Source organism: Danio aesculapii, chromosome 18 (genome assembly GCF_903798145.1).
Source record: "Danio aesculapii chromosome 18, fDanAes4.1, whole genome shotgun sequence".
Taxonomy (NCBI): Eukaryota; Metazoa; Chordata; class Actinopteri; order Cypriniformes; family Danionidae; genus Danio; species Danio aesculapii.
The window spans coordinates 29,223,137-29,236,481 of record NC_079452.1 but is presented as its reverse complement, the minus strand read 5'-3'; the positions used below and the strand labels follow the sequence as shown (position 1 = coordinate 29,236,481).

At 33.9% G+C, this 13,345-nt stretch overlaps 1 protein-coding gene across 3 annotated transcripts in view; it reads left to right on the top strand.

Moving 5' to 3' along the window:
• Positions 1 to 9,923: 9,923 nt before the first annotated feature.
• fam168a (family with sequence similarity 168 member A) overlaps positions 9,924 to 13,345 on the top strand; it is a 95,398-nt gene continuing 91,976 nt past the window's right edge. For all 3 annotated transcript variants that reach the window (XM_056477860.1, XM_056477861.1, XM_056477859.1), the window contains exon 1: positions 9,924 to 10,067. The gene's annotated coding sequence lies outside the window, so the exon portion shown is untranslated. The remainder of the gene's footprint in view (positions 10,068 to 13,345) is intronic.

Here is a 13,345-nt window from a genome sequence, read left to right as displayed (position 1 = left end):
AGACAGGCTTTGTTGAACACGAGGGAAGATTTTCATTCACTCAAGGTCTTGGCTGAATGTCAGGCAGTTCGTTCCTTCATTCGTGTCTTCTTCAAACGAGTCCTCTAAAACAGTTACATTTGTACCGCAAATGAATGGGTTTCATTGATTAACGTTTAGGTGGATGGTAGTAAACTCGGCCGTGGGAGGGGAGTTTTAGTATCGAGAAAGGGTTATTTTATCTCAGATTTATTTGCAATAAAAATGTGTGTAGTCTGTTAGTTGGTCAGTTAGTAGTAGGCTCGATTTCTGAGAATATCTGACTTAGTCTTAACATTATTATGGTTGGCTTGAAAAAGCCAGCATACTGTTATCTATCTTAAAACTTATTATTCTTCTTCTTCTTCTTCTTCTTCTTCTTCTTCTTCTTCTTCTTCTTCTGAGACTAATTTCTAAGTGTATCTCCTCCTAGGCCTTTCAAGCTAAATACTTCAAACTTTCGTCAAACCTTCGAACTGGTCTGACTCGAGTTGCTATATCTTTTCTAACTGATCCGACCTTGGGTTTCCGAAAAAACGACCCAGAAAAATCCCAAAAGTCCCATTGACTTAACATTGGGTCAAACTTTGTGAGCTTCATAACTCTGCATCAGACCTGTCCTTACAGACTTCTAACTGGAACCTCATTTAACTCAGTCTAGCCCAGCAGCCAATAACTGCTGATGACTTTTTAACTTACTAGCCACTCCTAGCAACCACTTACAGCACCCTAGCAAACTGTCCCATAGACTTCCATTGTAAAAGACTCCCCATTTACTTAACATTGGATCAACCTTTTGTGAGCTCATAACTCTGCATCAGACTGTCCTACAGAACTAGAGTCTGCCCTCATTCAACTCAGTCTAGCCAGCAGCCAATCACGATTACCTTTAAACTTACTAGCCACTCCCTAGCAACCAATTTCAGCACCCTAGCAACTGTCCCAGAGACTGTGACCTAGCTATTCTAACACACGCTAACAGTTTTAACATCCTACTGACATGCTAATCTTGCTAGAAAGGTGCTAGCAACACGATAGTGACATGCTAGTCATGCTAGTAACATGCTAATTCATGCTAGAATCATGCTAACAACATGCTAATTCATGCTAAAAACAAGCTGATTCATGCTAGAATCATGCTAGTAACATGCTAGTTACATGCTAATTAATGCTAATTCATGCTAGTTACATGCTAATTCATGCTAGAAACATGCTAATTCATGCTAGAATCATGCTAACAATGCTAATTCATGCTAAAAACAAGCTGATTCATGCTAGAATCATGCTAGTAATGCTAGTTATGCTAATTAATGCTAGATGCATGCTAGTTAGAAACATGCTATTCATGCTAGAGGTGGGGGGGGGGGGGTGGTGAAGGTGTGTTGGCAGGTATGGCTTTCATGGAAGTAGATCTCACGTAACATTTGTGAGAATACTACAGTGAGAACTTTTTCCAATGATTATTTGATGTATTTGTTGTGGGATGATTCAAGCCTTTCGATGTGTCACACCAGTGTCGTTACAAATTTCACACACACACACACAAACACACACACAGCGCCATTAACTTTGCACTGTTTTTGCACAGCATACAGTATGTGACAGAACAGGTAAGGCAGGTTTATTTATATAGCACATTTCATACCAGTGGCAATTCAAAGTGCTTTACACAAACAAATAAAAGAAACAAGTATAAGAAAAAAATAAAAACAAATAATAAAAATGATTAAAAACAGATAAAAACAGATTAAATGTGTTAAAACAGGTTATGAGACAAAAAAAAGAGAAAAACATATTAGTGCGATCTTTAGGATGTAGCACAGTACTCATTCAGTAAATGCACAGCTAAACAGATGTGTTATCAGTCTTGATTTGAGCGTGCCTAATGTTGGAGCATCTGATATTCTAAAAGCTGATTCCAGCAGCGAGGGGGCTGTTAGTCGCTGAAAGCCGATTCACCCTGCTTGACTGAACTCTTGAATTTCTAATTTATATGATCCTAATGATCTGAGTGATCTGTTAGGCTTGTATTCAGTGAGCATATCTGTAATATATTGAGATCCTAGGCCATTTAGTGATTTTAATCAGTAATAATACTTTAAAATCTATTCTGAATGTAACTGGGAGCCAGTGTAAAGACCTGAGGATTGGTGTGATGTGCTCTAATTTCCTGGTTCTGGTCAATCCTGGCAGCAGTTTCTATGATGCTGTAACTGTCTGACTGTCTTTTGGGAAGGCCAGTGAGGAGGCCATTACAGTAATCCACCCTGCTGCTGATAAAAGCATGAACAAGTTTCTCTAAGTCTTCACTGGAAACAAAGCATCTAATTCTTGCAATGTTTTTTGAGCTGATAGTATGCTGATTTACTAACTGCTTTGACAAGACTATTGAAACTCAGATCTACTCCACAGTCACACCAAGATTCTTGACCTTATTTTTTGTTGTTTGACCCTTAGAGCCAAGGTACGCATTCACCTTGAGAACCTCATCTCTGTTCCCAAACACAATAACTTCAGTTTTTCTCTTTGTTTAACTGAAGAAAGGTTTTGGCACATCCAATTGTTAATTTCATCAATGCATTGGCAGAGGGTGTCAATGGGGCTGTAGTCATTAGGCAGTAAGGCTAAGTAGATCTGAGTGTCATCAGCATAGCTGTTAGGAGATTTGGTTCATTCTCATTATTTAGCTCAGAAGAAGCATATAAGATGAAACGAGAGGTGCCAGAATCGAGCCTTGTGGGACTCCACATGTCATGGGTGTCCACCTCGACCTATGGTCACCTATACTGACATAGTAACCTCTCCCTTCAAGGTAAGATCTGAACCATTTGAGGACCGTCCCAGACAGCCCAACCCAGTTTTCCAGCCTATCCAGAAGTATGCTGTGATCGACAGTGTCAAATGCGGCACTGAGATCGAGCAGTACCAGCACTGTTAGTTTGCCTGAATCTGTATTTAGGGCGTATATCATTGATTATCTTTGTCTAAACACCCCTTGAAGTTTAAGAACTTGTTAACCTGGTTAAAAACAACTTTTCAATGATTTTGCCAATGAAAGGGAGATTTGAGATGGGCCTGTAATTGCTCAGTAGGGTGTTATCCAGGTTGCTCTTCTTCAAGAGGGGTTTAACAACTGCAGTTTTAAATGAGTTAGGAAAAATCCCTGAAAGAAGTGAAGCATTCACCACTTTTAGAAAATCCATTTCTAAACAGGTAAACACCGTTTTAAAGAATGATGTGGGGAGCGTGTCAAGACTGCAGGTTGATGTTTTCATAATTTGCATGATCTCTTCTAAGATTTTACCATTAATTGCCATAAAATCAACATTATGTTGTGGTTGAGCTTGTCTGACTTCGACACAACTTGGCTGATTGGATGAGCTGATTGCCTTTCTATTATTGATCTTATCAGTAAAGAAATGAGCAAACTCATTACATTGCTTTCAGGGAGTAGTTCACTGGGAAATCCTACTGGGGAGATTTGTGAGTCTCTACCGTGTGCGAAGAGGGTATGAGCATTATTTAGGTTGCTGTTTAAGGCTTGAAAAGAAAGTCTGTCTAGCAGTGTTTAGTTCCACATTAAAAGCATGAAGACTGTCTTTGTAGATATTTGAATGGGCTAGTTTCGTCTTTCTCCACATAAAAACATTGCTATACACTGCTGTATGGACATCCGTTATGTTAATGTACAAAATAAACCTGATTTAACGTCCATAAACCTGGACTGAAGCGGCTTCTTTTATAATTGTACTGACATGGGGCTGTGATGTTAAATAAAGACGTAAACAAACATGCTCAGTTTTTTTTTTTTTTTTTTACTTTTTAGGTTTTTCTTCACCTTTATTATGACAGGACAGTAGAGAATTCAGACAGCAAAGCATTGGGAGCAGAAAGATCGGCAAAAGACCTCAAGCCGGGACTCAAACTCAGGTTGCCGTAAGCACATTGGTGCTATATGTCAGCACGCAGTACCACTAGGCTACTGGCACCGACAACATGCCCTGTTTTAAAAACGTTTAAACTGTAAACTCATTCTTGATCACATTTGATTATGATTGATGATCACAGCAAGCTGAGAGCTTTTAATCCCAGTTGCTTTGCGCACGCCCTATCTAGTTGATATGATTATATGCTTTACTATGGAGACATGTTTATACCTGCTGTCAATCAATTCGGTGGCGGGAAAACCGCAGTCCTACGTCACGTTGCGGTCGGCCTCAAAATGGGAGGGATTTGGATCCTATTTTAACATTAGGAAATTTAAAAAAGAGACTTATTGTGTTAATATCTCCCCAATATGACTATGGACACACTATACCTACACACAGACCTGTCCAAACAGCTTCCAAAGATGATTTTCATCATAGGTGCCCTTTAAATATAGAGCTGTTTCTGTTTACCTTTTTTAAATTATTGTTTCAAAATGGGGGTAGCACGGTGGCACAGTGGGTAGGACGTTCGGCTCACAGCAGCTGGGTTGCAGTTGGAAGGGCATCCGCTGCATAAAACATATGCTGGATAAGTTGGCGGTTCATTCCGCTGTGGCGACACCAGATGAATAAAGAGACTAAGCTGAAGGAAAATGAATGAACGAATGACTTTGAGGTTTTGCGATATAGCAGGCTATACATTGTAGGCTACACATCTTTTACACTGTTTAGTGTATTAGCTTTAGCCTACGTATTCAGTATTTAAGCTTGTTGTATGTAATGGAATGTATGTAATGTCGTCCATCAGCCTAAAATCATCTGTCAGACAAACACAAAGGGAAATCTGATCCCGATGAAATGTGATCTGTCGTTTTTAAAACACTAGATGGCATTGTTGCTCTTTTTCCACTGATTGAGTCTCTTTACTTTCAACTGTTCACCAGAAAGCCAGCCATTCATGATGTTATTGATATTACATATCATATTTACATATTTATTCATCGCTGCACTTGTTGAAATGCGAGACTAGTTTACTATGTCTTGTTTTATTTGCTTGAATCTTCAGTCAAAACCCCCGTTTCGTCTCAAGCTCGTGCACGAGTGCATTACAGACACTAGAGGGCGCGCGCACTTATCTCATCAGCTTTACATCGTGACAAAATAGACTTCAATGCAATACATAGAATTAATTCAACTATCATTATATCGTTTTTATTAATTTTATTATTTTGGGTTTACATATTTAAAATTTATCTTTATATTGCAGATAATTGACATTTTTAAAGCATTTGTCATGTACTTAGTATAGTCATTGATGTATAAAAACGAAATATTTTTAATGAAAAGTATATATTATTAAATTAAATTTGAACTAATTTTAAACTCACTTTAATATTTAATTAAATATAATATCATACATTTTGTATTTATTATTAATATATTACTATTGTTCTGTGTGTCATTAAAAGCCGAAGAAAGATTTGACATTCGATTATAGATTATTTTATAGGCTGATTGAAGGAAAATACATTGAGAAATATTACTTATGTACATAACAACAGTGTTTGATGAAGAAAACGATTATCACGCCCTGTTAAAGAATATGAATATTTTTCTTAGAAGCATTAGTAGAAGTATTTACATTTATTTTTAGATTTATAATTGTTATTTATTATAATTCTTTAATTTATAATTGGTATAATTTTATATTAATTTAAGTCAACATAAGTCAGAATTATTAGCCCCCCTGTTTATTTTTCCCTCAATTTCTGTTTAACGAAGAGAAGATTTTTTCAACACATTTTTAATCATAATTAATAACTCATCTCTAATAACTGATTTATTTTATCTTTGTCATGATGTCAGTAAATAATATTTGACTAGATATTTTTCAAGACACTTCTATACAGCTTAAAGTGACATTTAAAGGCTTAACTAGGTTCATTAGGTTACCTAAGGTAATTAGACAAGTTACTGTATAATGATGGTTTGTTCTGTAGACAGTCGAAAAAAATATGTAGCTTAAAGGGGCTAATGATTTTGACCTTAAATGGTTTTAAAAAAATTTGAAACTGCTTTTATTCAAAATAAGACTTTCTCCAGAAAAAAAATATTATCAGACATACTGTGAAAATTTCCTTGCTCTGTTAAAAACATTTGGGAAATATTTTAAACAGAAAAAAACTCTAAGGGGGGCTAATAATTCTGACTTCAACCGATAGTAATTGTATGATCATAGTTTTTCCAAATTCATTTAAAGTCTGTTTGAGAAAAGTCAATATTTAGGCATTTCATTTATGACGACTTGATGTATAAAAGAGCAACTATCCCTTTTTTATCACTATCATTATTGTTGTTATTTTTATTATTGGTAGTATAAAGTAGTAATAGTAGTAGTAGTTCGGTAACACTTTTGATGGTCCCTATTGCACATTTTGCTGACTAAAAGTTGCATTGCAACTACATGCCAATTAACTCTCATTTGAGTATAGTAGACTGCCTGCTTAAATATCTGCTGATACTGCTGCTTCAACAGACATTTAACAGACTATAAGAAACTTTAAAATACATGTCAACTTACAGAATCAGAATCAGAATCAGCATCAGTTTTATTGCCAAGTGTGCTTCACACACAAGGAATTTGTTTTGGCTACAGAAACTTCCAGTGTACATAAAGTGACAAGTGACAACACAAAATAAATATGAATAAAAATAAATATTATGAACATTAAACAGATGCGGTTAGTAAAGAAACCTGGATGTTGAGTTGTATGTACAGATTGTTATAAATATACAGGTTATAAGTGTACAAGTGCGAATGTAAGAGTATTGCATTGTATATTGATATAAGGTGCTGTGTACAAGTGCGTATGAGAAAGTATTGCACATATTTTTGCACAGTAGGGAATATTTAACTGTTCATAAGGTAGACAGCCTGAGGAAAGAAACTTTTCCTGTGTCTGGCTGTTTTTGTGCTTGGTGCTCTGAAGCGCCGACCAGACGGTACAGTTCAAACAGGTAGTGTGCTGGGTGTGAGGGGTCCAGAGTGATTTTGCGAGCCCTTTTACTCACTCTGGAAGAGTACAGTTTCTTGAAGTGTAGGAAGGGTTGTGCCAGTGATTCGTTCAGCAGTCCGGACTATTCGCTGTAGTCTACGGAGGTCGGTTTACACTAACCCTAACCACAACCTTACAGTCCACTTATAATCTATTAAAAATTAGTTGGCATATAGATGCAATGTAACTTAACTTCAACAAAATGCATTAAAGGGACCATCAAATGAAGTGATACCTCAATTATTTGTCTGTCTGTTATTTTATTTAATTTTATTTTATTTTATTTAATTTTATTTTATTTATTTTTTTTATTATTATTATTTTTTTTTTTTAAGTCTGAGAGAAACTATATTTAGGCATTTTATTCACGACAACAGAGTTTGATGTATAAGAAAGCCACTTTGTGTTGTGTTATTATTATAATAATTGTGGCTATATTATTGTTGTTATTATTATTATCTTTTTATTTGATATTTATATTATTTTAATAATTCATATTTACAACCATAATAATAATAATAATAATAATAATATAATAATAATAAATAATAATAATAAAATGAAAATAATATAATAATAACAAATATAATAATTGTTTATTTTATTTTATTTCATTTTAAAGTATGTTTAAGAAAAAATATTTTTTACATTTTATTTTTATAACAGTTTGATATACAAAAAGCAACAATTACTTTTTAGTTGTTTTATAAAATATGATTGTAATATTGTTGAATTATTATTATATTTTTATATGATATTTATGTTGTTTTAATAACTCATATTTACAACCATTCGTATTATTTTCAATAATTTGTCTGGGTGTCACGGTGGCATAGTGGATAGCACGATCGCCTCACAGCAAGAAGGTCGCTGGTTCGAGCCTCGGCTTGGTCAGTTGGCATTTCTGTGTGAGTTTGCATGTTCTCGCGCTGTTTGGCGTGGGTTTGCTCCGGGTGCTCTGGTTTCCCCCAGTCCAAACATATGCGCTATAGAGGAATTGAATAAACTAAATTGGCTGTAGTGTATGTGGGTGTGAATGCAATTGTGTATGGGTGTTTCCCAGTGTTGGGTTGCGGCTGGAAGGGCAGCCGCTGTGTAAAACATATGCTGAATAAGTTGGCGGTTCATTCCGCTGTGGCGACCCCTGATTAATAAAGGGACTCAGCCAAAAAGAAAAGAATTAATGAATGAATAATTTGTCTGTCATTTATTTATTTATTTTATTTTAAGTCTGTTTAAAAGAAACCATATTTAGGCATTTTTTTTTCATTTTTTATAATTTATTTATTAAAATATTATATTTTAATGTATAAAAAACCAACTATAGTATTTTTTTGCAGTTATTATAAATAATTATGATTAGATATTGTTGTTGTTATTATCATTATCTTTTTATATGATTGTTATATTATTTTAATAATTCATATTTACAACCATTATTGTTTCCGAGTACTGGGGTTACGACTGGAAGGGCATCGCTGTATAAAACATATGCTGGAATAGTTGGCGGTTCATTCCGCTGTGGTGACCCCTGATAAATAGGGGACTAAGCTGAAGGATAATTTATGAATGAACCATTATTATTATTATATTATTATTATTATTTATTATGTTCAATATTTGTCAGTCTGTCTGTTAGTTATTTAATTTAAATAAATATATTTTATATATATTTTTATTAAAATATATATTTAGAGCATTTTATTATTACAACAGAGTTTGGCTTTTTAAAAACAAATTTTTTATTATTATTTTTTATTTAATATTATTATTATAAAATATTCATATTATTAACAACCATTATTATTATTATTATCAATTTTGTCTTTCTATAATTTATTTATTTATTTTATTTTATTTTAAAGTCTGAAAAAACTATATTTGGACATTTTTTAAATGAAACAGAGTTTGATGCATAAGAAGCAACTATAATTTTTTAGTCATATTATAACAATTATGATTATTTGTGGTTCTTTTATATGAAAGTTACATTATTTTAATAATTTATATTTGCAACCATTATTATTCCCAGTACTGGGAGCGGCTGGAAGGGCATCCGCTGCGTAAAACATATGCTGGAATAGTTGGCGGTTCATTCAGCTGTGGTGACCGCTGTTAATTTTTTTTTCAATAATTTGTTAGTCTGTTATTTGTTTGTTTTATTTTATTTCATTATAAAGTCTGAGAAAAACACTATATTTAGGCATTTTATTTATGACAACAGAGTTTTTTATTAAAAAAAATGTTATATATAATAAGTTATGCATTTTATATATTTATATAGTTATATATTTTACACTACTTTAATATTATTATTAATAAATATATTTGTTATTTAATAGTTCATATTTAACACTATTATTATTATTTCAATCATTTGCTGTCTGACTGTTTGTTATTTATTTATTTATGTTACATTCCAATCATTTATAAGCAACAAACAGGTTTATTTTCAGGAGACCGTGAAAACTGCGGCATTTTTCTGACTTTCCGGTCAACAGCACATCCATGCACAGGATTACAAAACACAGAGGCAGAAATCTGCTTTAATTGAATGCCCAGTCGTGCGTTCATATGGCCATTTTGTTTTGGTATTCCTCGTGCACATGAAAACTGGAAGGAAAAGTATCTGACGTTCACGGATTTAATCCAAACCACAGACAGCCACTTATCACGCATGGGATGTTTATGCACACAAATATAAAACATCAGAACAACATTGTCATCCTCATGCACACGCGCGCGGTCATATTAGTGATTTCTGCTCGTGCTTATGGCGAATAGATGGTGCACTGAATGACTGGTGCGTTCAGTCGTGCGTCAGAAACAGAGGTCCTCCCTTGTGTTTCCATGTCTCTCTCTCGCTTTCTGTCCCCCTCCCTTCCTCTCTTCTCTTCTGGCATCCCATCCCCCATCGCTTTATGTGCTTCCATACAGCCTGAAAAATCAACCGGAGGAGGAAACCTTCACACTCAGCGGAGAATAGACTGACCCACAGAACACCGCTGGAAACCGGGATCACAGACTGGATCAGGGTGACCCATTTTGAACCTGCTTCACACTGGTGAGTCACATTTCATCTAGTTTTCATTTCCCCCCGTCAAAAAAGTCCAGAACAACATTCGAGCTCCACCACCATCAAACAGCAGCAGTGCTTTTCTCCTGCCAGTGTGTGTGTGTGCGTGTGTGTTAGTGATGGTCAAGCTCTTTCTAATGCAATCCAATGGTGTTTAATTAAAGAGAGAGAGAGAGAGAGGGAATGAAACGAACGCATTCGCTTTTTCTGTTCAAGTTCGCAATATGATTTTCGGAACGCGACGCGTAAATGAGATGCATTTTTTTCTTTCTCAAAGCTGACTTTGTTCATTCCCTTGTCATGCATTTGGACATTCCATAGAGCTGAGACAGAGAGACACTCAAAATGGTGTCTGGAGGAGTTTGAGGCCTTTAAACGCATTGGGATCCGATCATAAACGCGAATATAGACGCGCGATTGAACAATCAGACGCATCCATGTGCAACAATGTAACTGCGATTATGACGCAATAAAGATCTTTTGTTGATCAGCGTTCTAAATGGAACGCGCGTTCGAGCGCCAGCTCCACTTTCTCCTTTTGCCGCTTCGACTAAAATTGCCATTGATTTTAGTTTTTAATTACGCTGTTATAATTTTTAATATTGCATTTTTTTTTTGTCTTTGCGTTCTTGGATTGTTGATACAAAGGAAAACTGCACGTTGGTTCACATCGAATGCAGTCGGTGTGGTTTCGGATATTGTTTCTGTGCATGTTTATGAAATTAATTTCACATCTGCTGCCAGTCACAGGACAGTATGTGGGGTGCTTTGGTGTTGTAGTATAGGTAGTAGAGGGAATGCAAAACACATTGCCTCCTCCATCCTTACAGATATACATGGGTGGACACTTTACGTCTATTGTGCATTAACATATTCATCATATATATATATAGATATATATATTATAGTATATATATTATATATATATATATAGTAATCTTCATATTATATTATATATAATATTATATATATATATATATATAGATATATATTATATATATATATATATATGTGTGTGTGTTTGAAAATATTCAGATTCAAAACCCATGTAAAATTTTCTCAGCCGCCTATATTTATGATTGGTTATTTTCACTTTAAAGGCAATGAAAATAGCATATTCATTGTCATGCAGTGAATAACTGGCCATAAAACACAGGGTCTTGAAAAAAAAATGCTAATTTTAAAAGAGAAAGTTTCAGACGACACAGATGCTTTTGCATCTTTTTGTGGTCATACACACACACACACACGCACATATATATATATGTGTAATATAGTTGTTCATTTATACAGTGCTCAACAATAATGAGTACACCCCTCACAAATCTCTCTTTTAAATTCATATTTTTACAATATGCAATAATTAGTCAGTACTGAAGCCAAGTCTGGAGCTTATCTAACAAAATAACTTATGATAACAGTCCAAAAACTAGTACACTCAAATTTATATGTTATAGAAAAATATTAAATACAAATAAAAAAAAAAAGAGAAAAAATCAAGAAAAACAAAAAAATGGAAAATTAGTTGAAATGTGTGTATTTTTAATATATATATATATATATATATATTATATATATATATAATATATATATATATATATATATATATATATATAATTTGCAATATTTTGCTTGAATTTAGATGTATTATCTTTCATTTCTGAATATGTTTGATGACTAAATATTATTTTTATAAATATATCTGTTTAATAAATCTGTTTTGTTTAAATGCACCAAAATACATTGCCTCTATTCACTGAGAATGGACAATAATATTCATTTTTAAAAATGGGCAGTACTCAATTATGCTGAGCATTGTATATGTTCAGTTGTTCATTAACATATCAATAATATACAGATAATAATTTATATTATTTATGAATATATATATAGATATATATTATATATAATATATATATAATCTATATATATATATAATATATATATTATATATTATACGTCATATTGTATTTTTAATTGAAATGGTCATTGAAATAAAAAAATGGATATTGTTTGCATTAGGACTGCACAATATTGGAAAAAAATGGCATAGTGATATAGTTTTTTCTCTGCAATATATATTGTAATATAAATACAATTTCACCAGATTACTTAAAGGTGCAGTATGTAAGTTGACACCCAGTGGTTGAACTAGGTATTGCATTCCTAGGTCAAGGACAAATGCAAGCACAGGTTGCCAGGTTGAATCAAACAGGAGCAGCCTAATAGCTGATTTAAAATCGTGCTGTAAATAAAAGCAACGGCACGCGATAGGAATATTTTCCATATTCTCCATATATATAAAAAAGATTTTGTCCTTACCAACACCTCGAATTTAGATTTAGAAACAGCTTCAATTTCTTGCAGCTGAACAACAGGATAAACTGACAATGATCACTCAGGTGCACCTCATGTGCTTTGAGTGTTAATACCTCATGTGGAACTCTGAATTCTGCATCTCATTTCGGAGTCTGCTACTGTCCACCGGAGGTCGCATTTCGCTCATGCACGCATGCTTTGAGAGCCTTCATGACTGAATGAATCAAATATGTTTCCCGGGGTGCTGAAATTGGCTAAACTGGCAGTGGGCAGGTTAAAAGAACCAAAACAAAGACTGACGTTCCAGCACAGAAAACACATTTTTAAAGCAGAATATCTGACTTCAGCATTGTTTTTCAGATAAACAAATGTGTTCAATCGTGTTTCTTAAATATCTGCAAACATATTATGGGATTTTTATGCTTTAGAAGAGTCAACTTATATACAGCACCTTAAAATAGCTCTATTTGCCAAGTCACATAAACTTTAGATCAGGGGTAGGGAACCTATGGCTCGGGAGCCACATGTGGCTCTTTGACCAAAAATATGTGGCTCTCCAACTGTCTCACTGCAATAAAAAACTAAAACTGTCACTAAAAAATCAGTTTTCTATTGAAAATACAATTAAAATGAGCTTTTATTGTATATTTTTACAGCAAAATGAAATAAGATAAAAGGACATTTCAACCAATGCCTTAATACATGGACTTGCTCAACATGTGATGCTTCATATATGTATCCCTAATGGCTCTTAAAAAAAATTGCATTTGCCAATCAATTCTGAAATGGCTCTTTGCTAAAAAAAAGGTTCCCGACCCCTGCTTTAGATCGACTGGGATGATTTTGTAGATACATATAATACACAAGTACAGTCATAAATAACTGCAACAGAGCAAATATTACAGTGAAAATAAACACACTTCATGGTTTTCTGTGGAAAGTCTAAC